The sequence below is a fragment of the Triturus cristatus genome, chromosome 6 (assembly GCF_964204655.1).
Source record: "Triturus cristatus chromosome 6, aTriCri1.1, whole genome shotgun sequence".
Lineage (NCBI taxonomy): Eukaryota > Metazoa > Chordata > Amphibia > Caudata > Salamandridae > Triturus > Triturus cristatus.
The window spans coordinates 798,747,334-798,759,716 of record NC_140589.1 but is presented as its reverse complement, the minus strand read 5'-3'; positions in this window follow the sequence as shown (position 1 = coordinate 798,759,716).

The window sequence follows — 12,383 nt, the reverse complement described above, 5'->3', positions numbered from 1 at the left end:
CATGACTTCTGAGTTCATACATCACATTCCCTTGGCATGGAATAGGTTCACATTGCCAATCTCTACGCCTAAATTTAACAGTAATCATTACACAGATGCCTTTGTGGTTCGTGAACTATTCAATATCATTTGGGGTGCCAGATAGCAGGACTCCATGATGGCCACACTGTAGTTAGGCTCTGAAGGTCCAAATCCCAATGCAACTGAATCAGCCTGCCGGAAGCATTCTGTCCTGCACGGGCTATCAATATCGAGTGCTGGAGTGTGGAGGAATTATGATCCTGTACATGGCCGCTCTTTGCAGCCATCTGTGATGAGTCTTGGCCCTTTGGATTGGGTCCTGCGGGCAGTGTCTGGCAGTTGAACGCAGCAGAGGAGCCTTTGGAGGGGCTTACTGTTCAGCTCGTTGATTGGATATGAGCCTGTGGGTGAGGGGACACGGCGGCTGAAGGCGACAGTGACAAAGGGTCACCAGCCAGCATAAGCCCCAGAGTGCGGAGGACACAGAGGAGGACTCGATAAGAGTAAGTGTGCCCCAACCTCCCCCCAATACATTTTCTGTATTCATCTATCCTTCACCCCATCCTGTTGTCTTCTTTGCAAACATAATTATTAGTGTCATCACATAGTCATAAGTGGAATAATCGTCGGCTGTAATATGATCTGTATAATATGGAAATGTTCTGAGTGTGCATTGTTCTTAGTTAATACATTCATAAAGCTTAATAAAATACTATTCAATATTATTTGGAGCCATGAGTCAATATTGACTAGATTCTTAATTCACGGGTCGCTGCAAGTCATTTAAGTGGAGTAAATCACTATGCAAGCTTTGTTTTATCGTTTTTTTCCATATCTAAATTTAAATGAAACGTGCGCTGGGTGACAATAAGAATACAAATCAACTCTCCAAAATGCCAGACAGGAAAGTCATAAAGTTCTTAAGTTCCTGTGTGGAAGTAGAAAATAGGCGTCTTCTGTTGAGCTGAAATGTCAGATTGGCAGGTTGCCATTGAGAAGGAGAGGGGCATAGCTTATTCATTTAGTTCAGCCTACAGCATTTATTTTGTGTCTGAGTTGACAAATCAAAGGAAATTCCTGATTGGATTCAGGCCATTAGGATGTTTTTGCCTTTGTTCTCATTTCTGACCAATTCAGATCTGGCTTATCTCTGCCCAAGTGGTATATCGCGATGTGTGGCCTAGTACTTCCGCCGGATGCGTTCTTGAGACAATCGCCAACAGTTGAGCCAAGTGTGGAGTCGGGGAGATGCAAATATACATAATATGTTTCTCTTACAGGACTCCAGGTATTCATCTCATCACAATGGTCATTAGATGAAGAATTAAGTACCTTGAACAGTTTATCAACTTCTATTGAAATCTTCCAGATATTAAACTTTTCAAAAACATCATGTATACCATGTGTTTAACACAATTGGGACTATTCACAAAGGCATTGTGGAAAACATAAAGTAGTATTCCTGTCCTACTCTTTTACACACGCTTACAAGCCTTTGTTTATTAGCCAGAAGACCTTCTAAGGCTGATTCACAAAAGCATTTATGCGTTTGGGGTCTAGTACTCGTGTAGTTCTCTTTTGCGTACTCTTACTTTCTTCTGCGACTCTGCCTCAAAATGGTATGTAAGAGTAAATGAAAGAGTACTCCAGGAGTACTACTTCACAAACTCAGAAATGCTTTTCGGACTCACCCCCTTCAAATTTGAAACAATGGTACTTTTCAGTGTCTAGTCATATATAATTATGGCAAATAGAAAGGGTAATGGCCTCTTTCCACTGTTACTAATAGGTGGCCCGATTCACAGAACTAATCTGAGATAAAATCCTAAACTTACTACTTTTGGTATTCACAGTAGGCATTTAGTAGTAGTAAAGTTAGGACTCCTAACTTTACTACTACTAAATGCCTTTTGTGAATACCGAAAGTCGTAAAGTTAGGATTTTGCCTCAGTTTAGTAGTAGTAAACTTATGAGTCCTAACTTTACTACTACTAAACTGAGATAAAATCCAAAACGTACTACTTTTGGTATTCACAGTAGGCATTTAGTAGTAGTAAAGTAAGGACTCCTAACTTTACTACTACTAAATGCCTTTTGTGAATACCGAAAGTCGTAAAGTTAGGATTTTGCCTCAGTTTAGTAGTAGTAAACTTAGGAGTCCTAACTTTACTACTACTAAATACCTTCTGTGAATACCAAAAGTAGTAAGTTTAGGATTTTATCTCAGATTAGTTCTGTGAATCGGCCCCAGGGAGTTTGATGATTCAGGGCTGATTCACAAAAGCATTTATGAGTGCTGGAAGTAGCACTACTCATAAATGCTTATGTGAAAGGATTTTGTGAGTTGGCCCCATTATCTTTGTTGACAGTTTCAACCCCCTTTACCACGCTATCATCCTAATACAAATATCATTGATTTTGGAACATTCTTTTTAATTTGTGGCACCATCAAGGTTTGGCGAAAAGTGATCTCACCAAGGACCATTGGAAAAGACATTCAGTTATTGAGGGATGCAGAAATGTCATGTTCAAACTCATGTTTTCAGCTCAATACATGCTTGGTAGTCCATCACTGTAACTGATACTGGAATGACTTTCTATTTATTGTTGTAAGTGCCTACATGGAATGATTTTCTACCATTGTTTTCAAACAATATGGCCAGTTTCTGAAAATACAGTGATCTCCAGCTCGCCCATGTACCACCAATTCCCTCATCCTTCCTCACTCAGTTAGAATTCCCATACTATGGATTTCACCCCTAATACATAATGCAAAGTCTGGTTCCCAAGCCAAAGTGGGCATGAAGACATCCTTACATTTGGAAGAGATAGACATTGTCTTCCATGTTAGGAATTGTGAAGCCCCAGTATGTAAGCGGAATGCCTGCATGCCTGCACTGATCATGTGCCAATGACATGCTTATAGCAGGCCCCCTCCATGTTGTTCAAGGTTGGACTTGTATGGCGGGGGCCATTTTGCACAAATTGGCTCTAATAAACTCTCCAAGGCTAATAAATTTGGGCCACCGCTAATCAGACCATACAGATACAATGGTCACTGAACAATGTTACAGACACTCACTATGCAAATTGAATGAGACATTAAATCTCCACCACCTCTGAAATAATCCCTGCCTGCACTTCTGCCTGATATAATCTCAAAGAGCTACTGATTCTTAAGACATCTATTGAAATAATTATTTTTATATAATTTCATTACATACAACGTCTGTGGACACAGATAAAAAATCCTCACTCTGCTAGTTTCTGGGCGCTAACACTAACATTCTTTTGTGGACCTGGGTGTGGACTGGAACTACAAAAACGTTTAATTGTGATCATAAATTCCACAACCTTAGTCACAAAAACAACCTCAGTGGAACTCTGTGATTAACATTTGTACATCCGATGGCAGAAACCCCACCAGCACTTAGGATTTTCAGCCATCAGTGGTTTAGTGTTGGGTCAGAAACAAAAGGTTCCCATTGGTGATGAATAGTTCTGGCCATTACAAATAATGTGAGCAATCACAAGTTTGTAACAATGTTGGCATTCACAAAGAATTCCAGTGGTTTTTTACCATCTTTACACACCTAACTCTACTTCAGAAAAGAGCTACGATAAGTATGTGAATGAGGTGTAATTTTTATGAAATGCAATTTTTTACCTGGAGGTGTAGTCAATAGTGATTTACGTGAAAAAACACCTTTCTGTCTAATGTACAACTTGCTTATGGACCCTATTCACAAAGGTAAATGCCATGAACATAAGTATGCAAACATATTTACCTGTTTTGCACCTGCCAGGAATTCACAAACAAATTCCTAGCAGGCATAAACCAAGGTACATGTGTAGACTTCTTTGCAACAAGTGTGTAGTTCTGTACACTCATGCATGTCATTCAAGGCTTGAAAAACTGGGCACTCCAATGCATGGTAGACCTTGGACGTTTGTGAATACCCATAAACAAGTATTTTGGGGACATCCACCAACTATTCTCATTACCCTTTCTAACTTGGAAAGATGTTTACTCCAGCCGATAACTGGTATAAATCCTTTTTCGGAGTGGGTAGGGTAATGAATAACCCCTAAATTAACTGTCTTTTGAGAGGTTTCTCTGTGATGAAAAATGTATTCCCTGTGAAGAAAATGAATGTGTGCTTGCCAGGGGATCCTATTCCCCCTTTGTGGAGTTCTCCACATTGCAGAACTCCTCACAGGGGACATAGGATCCCAATGTAAATATCACATGACTTTCCGGGAAATCAGCATGGAAACCAGCATCCGGCCCAGCTTTCCATGGCAGTTTCTGTGCATGTTTGTAAATCCTAGAAAGTAGTACTTACTATTTGTTAAGCAGCAAGTGCAGATTTACTGCCTACTTTGTGAATCAGGCAAAATATGTTTTAATAAGTGAGCAAGAGGAAGAGCACTTTTGGAAACCATGTCTTAAATATCCAGCAGAACCTCTCTTTTAGCACCCCCAAAGAATGCCGAATATCTATATAAAACATAGAAGAAAATCTAGAGAGATAATATTTCTGACTTTTCCCAGGGCCTAATTCACACACTGCATTTTGTAGTACATAAAATAGTACTACAGTTGTCTTAGTCATGTACTATGAAATGCAATTTCTTAGAGACCTCTACCTCTTTTATACTTTGTGAACATCTGCACCATGGTGGAGGAGATCTCTGCACATATAGGTACATTTACTACTAAATAGGAGGGGTTTAGAGAGGAACATACTAATTCAAACTCACACCTCAAAAAAGAGTAAGACAATTGATGCTCACAAACTACCCCTTTAAAGCCCTAATAGTGTCAAAATAGACTTAAATGTATTCAAACCCAGCCTTGGAGTAAGTCAAGCACCAAACATGGAATACTACTAGTGCTGTAGTACACTCCATTGAGAATAAAAGGTGCAAGGAAAATAAAATATAAATTAATGTTAAAATAATGTTACGTTAATTTGACATTTTGTCATTCATGAATTCTCTGAAGGCATCATTGGTAACACTATAGTCATATGCAGCATAGATATACTGACTGAATATGTTGAGGTCGATAACATGGGTATAGGTAAAGTCCTGGAGAGAGGCATAATTGTTCATTTTAAAACTTATATGGTGCATCGTTTACAAATCACTAATGTTTGGAGTCGAGACAAATTACAGGCAGTTCTCACATCACCTTTTTAAGTGATGTACCAAAGTGGCAATAGGGTATGCCCAGACATGGGTCCAATGTTCACTGTGCCACTGCAACCAAGCTACATCCGACTGAGCAGGCCAATCAGGGAGAAACATCTTGGTTTGCTTGTGTTGGGGTTCAGGGTAGACCTGGCCTGGCAGTTCAGACAGGCCTGGTCCTATTGCAGCAGGATCAAGAGCGATTTCCATATAGCTGGGTGCAAACCGAGGTGCAAAGGTGGGCAACAGAACGATGGGTTGGAATGCTACGCTGAACCAGTGGTTAGGCCAATTGCATAATTCCTCCCATCACCTTTTGTGTGTTTAAGATTCTTGTTCTGGCGAGATGGGGAGACAATGACATTAGCTATAATTCATTTTTTTATATAATGTATCTCTTCATATGGTATCAAGCAGCATCTCTTTTTTCCCTTAATGACCTAACACACTTTTTCCCCATTTTTATTTTCATACCTGAAGACAAAACATAATTTCCAATGTTAACGGTGCAGAAAATAATTGAAATAGATGCATATCCTGGTTCAAAAAGTGTTTTTCAAACTAAGTTTTTGGATGACATCGTTACCGTCTCCTGAAGATTTCACCTCTGCATATTACGGGGCATATTATCAAGGCAGGCGATAAAATTATCGCCGCTTTAGCGGCAGAAAAAACAGCGATAATGGGCTTGATAATATGCTCTATGGAATTCCAATTGAAGCCCATGTTAGATGTCCTTCACATCTAACATGGGCTTCAATTGGAATTCAATAAAGCCTATTATCAAGCCCATTATCGTCGTTTTAGCGGCAGTTTTCTGCCGCTAAAGCGGCGATAATTTTATCGCCTGGCTTGATAATATGCCCCCAAATTCCTAAAATCAATTTCAATTCCCTGCTACAAAAAGAGCCACATTTGCATACATTTCCTACGATGAGATAATCCCATTCGACATGTTTGAAATGTAATTTCGTGATGCCATCATTGCTTCCTTGAGACGACCCACCAATGAAATGGCTTAGTAAAATATCTGTTATCAATCCTAGGATATGGCAGAAGAATGGCTTGAAAAGTAGCCAAGAATGATGTCAGAGAAAGCGTCATCTCTGCTCTATGAAGCGGAATGCGGCAACATTTCAAGGCGTCCCAAAGCTGCACTGAAGCTAAGTGACCCTGTCCTTGCTGTTTGAGAAGTCCTTGTTAAGCAAGGCCGATTGAGAGCCAAAAGCAGCCCGGGCAAATTTTGTCGGACCAGCCCCCTCGCTGCATATTCAGTTTCGGGCAGAGCTGTTGGGCTGCGTGGACACTTGTATTTTCATCGCACTTCACTGCTGGAATAACTGTATATCGTCCACGCCCTTACAAAGAGCGACCCAGATAGGTGAAAATCGGCCCCCTTAGGTGAAAATCAGCCCCCTGGCCTCGAGTCCACCGGGGAAACGCCCGACGCCCGATATGGCCAGTCCGGCCCTGTTGTTAAGAACTTTCCAGGACTGATTATGAGTGACCTCTGTGCAAACCCCAGTTGGCAGAGTTGTGGGAATTCCAAATTATTAGGCGTTCACCACACCCGGTAATTCTCATGTGTAATAGGGCCCGCAACCTTCATTACTTCATTAGTTTTCGCTTGATCTAACCTGCCGAAATTAACAGGTGAAAAAAGTACAGTAATTAATGTAACCTGTAGATGTTGGTGCAGCAAGTACCAAAATCTGCATTTTATTCCCCAAAACGCAGATTAGGTCCAATGTATCATACATGATAATTTCCCAGCCCAGGGAGACGGGAGGAAGATTTTTATTGGGGGTGATAAATAGGGGCTACCCCTAAAGGGGACTTGCAATCAGCATCTATGTGTATGGCTCAGCTGTTTCACTATAAGGAACCTCCAATTGGAGGGCACGTGCAGTTAATGCAGAGGCTGAGAAAGATGATTAACAAAGGCCTAAGTGGAAATGTGGGGAATCTGTCCTGTAGGGTCACTCTTAACTGACGAGCAGAATTATTGCTTTTTAGAGATTCAAAGCGAGAACCAGGAGTGGATCAAGAAAGCTAAGACAATCATAGATTTACCGGAGCATTCCAGTGGCGTAACACAAAGTGATGCCGCCCCCCCCCCCCCAAGATTGTGAACAGGGGCCCCTTTATATCTCCAGATATTCATTGGCCTTTGGCTGAATGTGGGCCCCCTGGAGCATTAAGGGGCCCCTGACTGGCTGGAGCCCCTTTGCACTGCAGGGGATGCAGGGCTTGTGTTACACCCTTGCAAAGTTTGTAAATAATGCATGTAGCCTTTCCATCTGTGGAAAAATGTTGTATGCATATATGGGGGAGGAGTTGGCCTAACGGCTAGGGCGGTTGACCTTGAATCTGGAGAACCGGGTTCGAGTCTCAGCAATGACGCTGAACATCCTGTGACTCTGGGCAAATCACTTAATCTCCTCTGCCTAATACCTTCGGGTCAAGTTCGCACTGTATAAAACTCCGTGCAAAATAAAAATGACGCTCCAATGTGGATAGAACTGAGCTGGTATGACAAAGGGGATCTATGCTGATATGACGCAGAACGCTTCTAGGTACACGCGAAGGATCATTTCATTCCTTCCCCTTGGCCAGCACAGAGTGCTAAAAGTAAATCTGGTGAACACGCTGTGTAAAATCTGTTTCAAATAATGGCAGTTTGTTCTTTTGTTTCAGAAAATAAAGAGTGTCATGAGAGATAAAGAATTTTTCCATAATTTAAATGTCAGAGGTAGGAGTGTTTTATTGAATCCCAACATGAGGTCGGGACCTTGAGTAGCTGGCAATGAATCCTGGCTTCAGGAGGTCTCAGATTGTTTATGTTGTGCTTATGCTGTGGTGCAAAAGTGAGCTTCATAACAAAGGCTGACAGTTGCACAATGAATGAGTTGGTAGCATAGCAGAGGGTGCATTGCTGGTCTACCAGCCGAACCATTCAGTCTACATCTGGAAGCAAAATCCATCACAGCATCAACATTTGGTATCACCTTTGTTGTAATGTTCATTTGTTAGACTCCATGTGGCAGTATTATGAGGTGTTGGCACAATGTGTGGAGAACAAGTGACCCAGGACCCGGCTGGGTCCAAACTGAGGTGACATGGTGGGTGAAAAACGATGGATTGGAATGGGACCCGAGTGATTGCCAGTGACTGAGATGAATTCAAGCATTCCATCCATCACCTTATGATTTTTGTATTTGATGCTCTAAGTGCACCGGGTATGCCCAGACTTCGGTCCTGGTTTCACTGTGTCTCTGGAACCAAGCTATACCTGCCGGAAGAGCCCTAACTAGGGCAAAACTTGTCCTATGTTGCATGTGTTCCAGTTCATGGAGAACCTGGCCTGGATGTTCAAGCTGGACTGTTCCCATTAGGAGCAGGGTCAAGACTGATTTGCATACGGTTGGGTCCAAGCAGAGGTGGCATGGTGTGGGAAAAATAATGGATTGGGATGCAGCCCAAAGCGATTGCCAGTGGCTGAGATTAATTCAAGCATTTCACCCATCACCTTGTTGTTTTTGCGAGATGAGAATGCTGCACCTGATGTACAGAACAATGTCTCATTAACTGTGAGATAAATTGAGCCAGAAACAGGTGTTATATATGTCCTTGATAATAATACTGGATTCTGCTGAGTTGCCCACAATGCCAGGATGCTAGCCATACCAAACATGAAAGTGCTAAAGATCCTGCAGCAATGTTGGAGTTTCTAGTGCCACCAGGAACTTAGATACACTGACACACACACAAACATCCGAATGACAAAGTCAATAGCATAACACACATCCCAAATTTCTATGTACTCACTTTGACTGCCAAGAAGCCGCTAGAAAAATCCACATCATACAGAGATTTCTGCGATAAGGGATAGCCATCAACCAAAGGACAGCAGTTAGGGAGTCATGGAGAATATGGTAAATGAGAGGAAGAACACAAGAGCAATAACAGTGAGAAACAGACATTCCATTAAGATGGAAGACCACTTTCAGGATCAGCTATCAAAATAATACAAGCAATGATAAAGCCAATAGGTCTCGCCTATGCAAGAGATATTGGCTTTACCATTGCATTTTGCGATGCAGCGCGCGCTTCGAAATTCATTTTATTTATTTAATTGTTTACTTACCTGCAATTATCCATATTCCGTTTTTTAGAACCCCCCACCCTGCCCCTCCCCCGCCCCGCCTTACCACCCCACGGAACTCCCTCCACGGGCCGCGGCTCGTGTGGAGTGAAGTGTTGTAGACTGAAGTGGCTTAGAAAGATGTACAGTGGAAGGGCAAAGAGTGGTGTGGAGTAGAGTGGAGTGACGAAGAGGGCAGTTGAGTGGTGTACAGTGGAGTAGAGGGTCGTAGACTGGAGTGGCATAGAGTGGAGTAGAGGGCCGTGGAGTGGAGTAGCATAGATTGGAGTGTCATAGAGTGGAGTGGCGTAGAGTAGAGTAAAGTGTCTTGGAGTGGGGTAGAATCGTAGAGTTGAGTGTTGTTGAGTAAAGTGGTGTATTGTGAAGTAGAATGGAGTAGACTGGAGTGTCAGAGTGGAGTAAAGTGGAGTAGAGTGGAGTGGAATGTGGTAGAGTGAAGTGGTGTAAAGTGGCGTGGGGTGGAGGAGCATAGAATAGAGTGCTGAAGAGTGAAATGTGATAGAGTGGATTAGCATAGAGTGGAATGGAGTGGAGTAAAGTGTCCTAGAGTGGAGTGGAGCAGAGTGGCTTGGAGTGGAGTGGCGTGGAATGTAACCGAGTGGAGTGGTGGAGAGTGGGGTAGAGTGTAGCACAGTGAAGTGGCTTAGAGTGGTATAGAGCGGGGTAGAGTGTCGTAGAGTTGAAGGGCACAGAGTGGCATAGAGTGGAGTGGCATAAAGAGGAGTAGAGTGTCATAGAGTGGAGTGGCGTAAAGTGGATCATGCATGGTGTGGCAGCGCACTGCCATTACCTCAAACATATTTTCAATTGAAATGAACATTACATTTGCACAAACATATAGTTTTACTGATAAAATTATACAGCGTACAAATGATAATGTGTGGAAATCGGCTTGACCTAAGTGTATTGTTTTGATCCTATTAAAATATTTGTTTCCAAAGCACTTAAGAATTCCAAAACATGTGCTTCATATGCTTTCCTAATTCTTATATATTCTGAAATATTTGTACAGTTCATTTACAGGCTTCCATATTTTAATATGTGCTAGAAAAGAAAAATAACATCCTACTGCCTTTTTATATTCCTATACCCAGTAAGATTGTCACATAAATCGTCTCACTTTGCAGTTAGAGAAAGAAAACTAAGCACCAAGCTCTCCGGAAGACAAGGCCTAACATTTGACATATTTCTTTGAATGCACAGCAAATGTAACATTATAAAAGCTACATTTAAGGCCTGTTTATTGCTCATTCCCTTCTGAACTCTAGCATGGTTATTTTAGGGGTGTTTCAGCACCACTCACTCACCTACTTCCAGTGCCTATGGCATGGGCGCGTAATTGAGAAAGACGATTGTTTAAGTTATGCTACGAGTAAAGAGCACTGACCAAAATAAACAAGCTTGTAGAAAGAACATTGATAACCAAGAGGAGTGGAATCAGCCAAGCGGAAAGATCGGAGTTAGGAAAGATTTTCAAAGAAATACAACACTTTACCGCTTCGCGAACTACCATAAAAGGGAGATAACTAAAACAGGTTCTCATTTGGAGTGCCTTATGGAACAGAAAAAGGTTTTCATGGAAAGAGAGCACTTTTGGAAAAAATCAAGGAGCCAGTAGGAGAGGCAGTAAACAGGCTATGCTTCGCAGGAGGGACAAAGGCATTCTGAACAGCTTAACACAAATAAAACCAGCAAATCGAAAGCAAGCAAATGTGATTTACAAACCACAAAGTCAATGGTAAGCAATGGGTGGAATGCCTCCCCATGGAAGCTTTCATAATGTTCCCAAGAAGTCTTTTGCAAGCTGTCTGGTAGGCTTCAACCTAAAAAGGAGCACAGGCACAAAGACCTCACTTGAGGCTGAGGGGATGCGATCTATCTGTCCATAGATGTGTCCTCCTTTTAAGAACTAACTCATCACCAGAAGTGAACTGCAAACAGCACAATGGTTCCATTGGAAATGGTGGGCTCAATTAGCGTTATTATGTTTTTGTGATCATAAACCAAAATAGAGTCCTCTGATCTGATTCCAGGGTGTGCCACTTTATACGTACTACACCATGGAAATCCTGATGGGCCTGCCTCTTAATTGGGTGTCAGATGTTGCAGATCCCCAGGTATGACTCTGGCTTACATAGCCTTCTAATAGCTGGCCCTCATAAAGCTGGTTGTGGTTGTGCATCACCTATTGTTATCTAGGCCAGTATGCAACAGGCTCTCTGTTGAAGTATTTCCGCACTGCGGAAGACCTGCATGTTTCCTCTCCAATTATCTATAGAAAATACAGTAATTGTCCCAGTTTCATTATAGCGGAGCGTCAAACTAAATTTGTATGGGTCTTTCTCCATAGAGACCATTCACTTTCTTCAGGCGCTTTTTGATCAGGCGGAAAAAATGCTACTCATCCAAAGCCTAATCAATTCGCTGCAAGGTTATGAAGACTTGCAGTGTTTAAAAGCGAGGTCGATAACAGCGGCATTATTGACGAGCTCTAATTGGGTTTGATAAACAACTGCGAGAGTGGCAGTGGGAAAACCTACATCTCTGTGCCACATCTGAAAGCTAAACATAAAGAACAGAATAAAATATGCTTTATTTTCTGCAGACTGTGGAATAACACTTCCATAATAACCATTGGCACAACCAATAGGTCTGGCATTGGCAATCTGATGCAAAGTTTTTTAAATGTTTTGTTGCAAGCACATGCAATAAAAAGAAAGAGAAAAAACATGCTGCTGCCTAAAGGGTAGCGTCATATGTTTGCAATGAATACTTTTAAATAAAATAAAAACTATTGAATATAATTTTAATAGAATACTGCAGGTGCTTCCCAGTACACAGGTGTACTTAGAACAGACAATGAAACCATTTTTGATTTTAATGCACATCACATGATATGATTCTTACTGGCTCAAAGAAAAGGGGCTATTAGCTTTGAACTAGTGTCATGTGAAGACAATGTTAAAACACACAAGCTTCACTAAAGAATTTTTTTAAAATG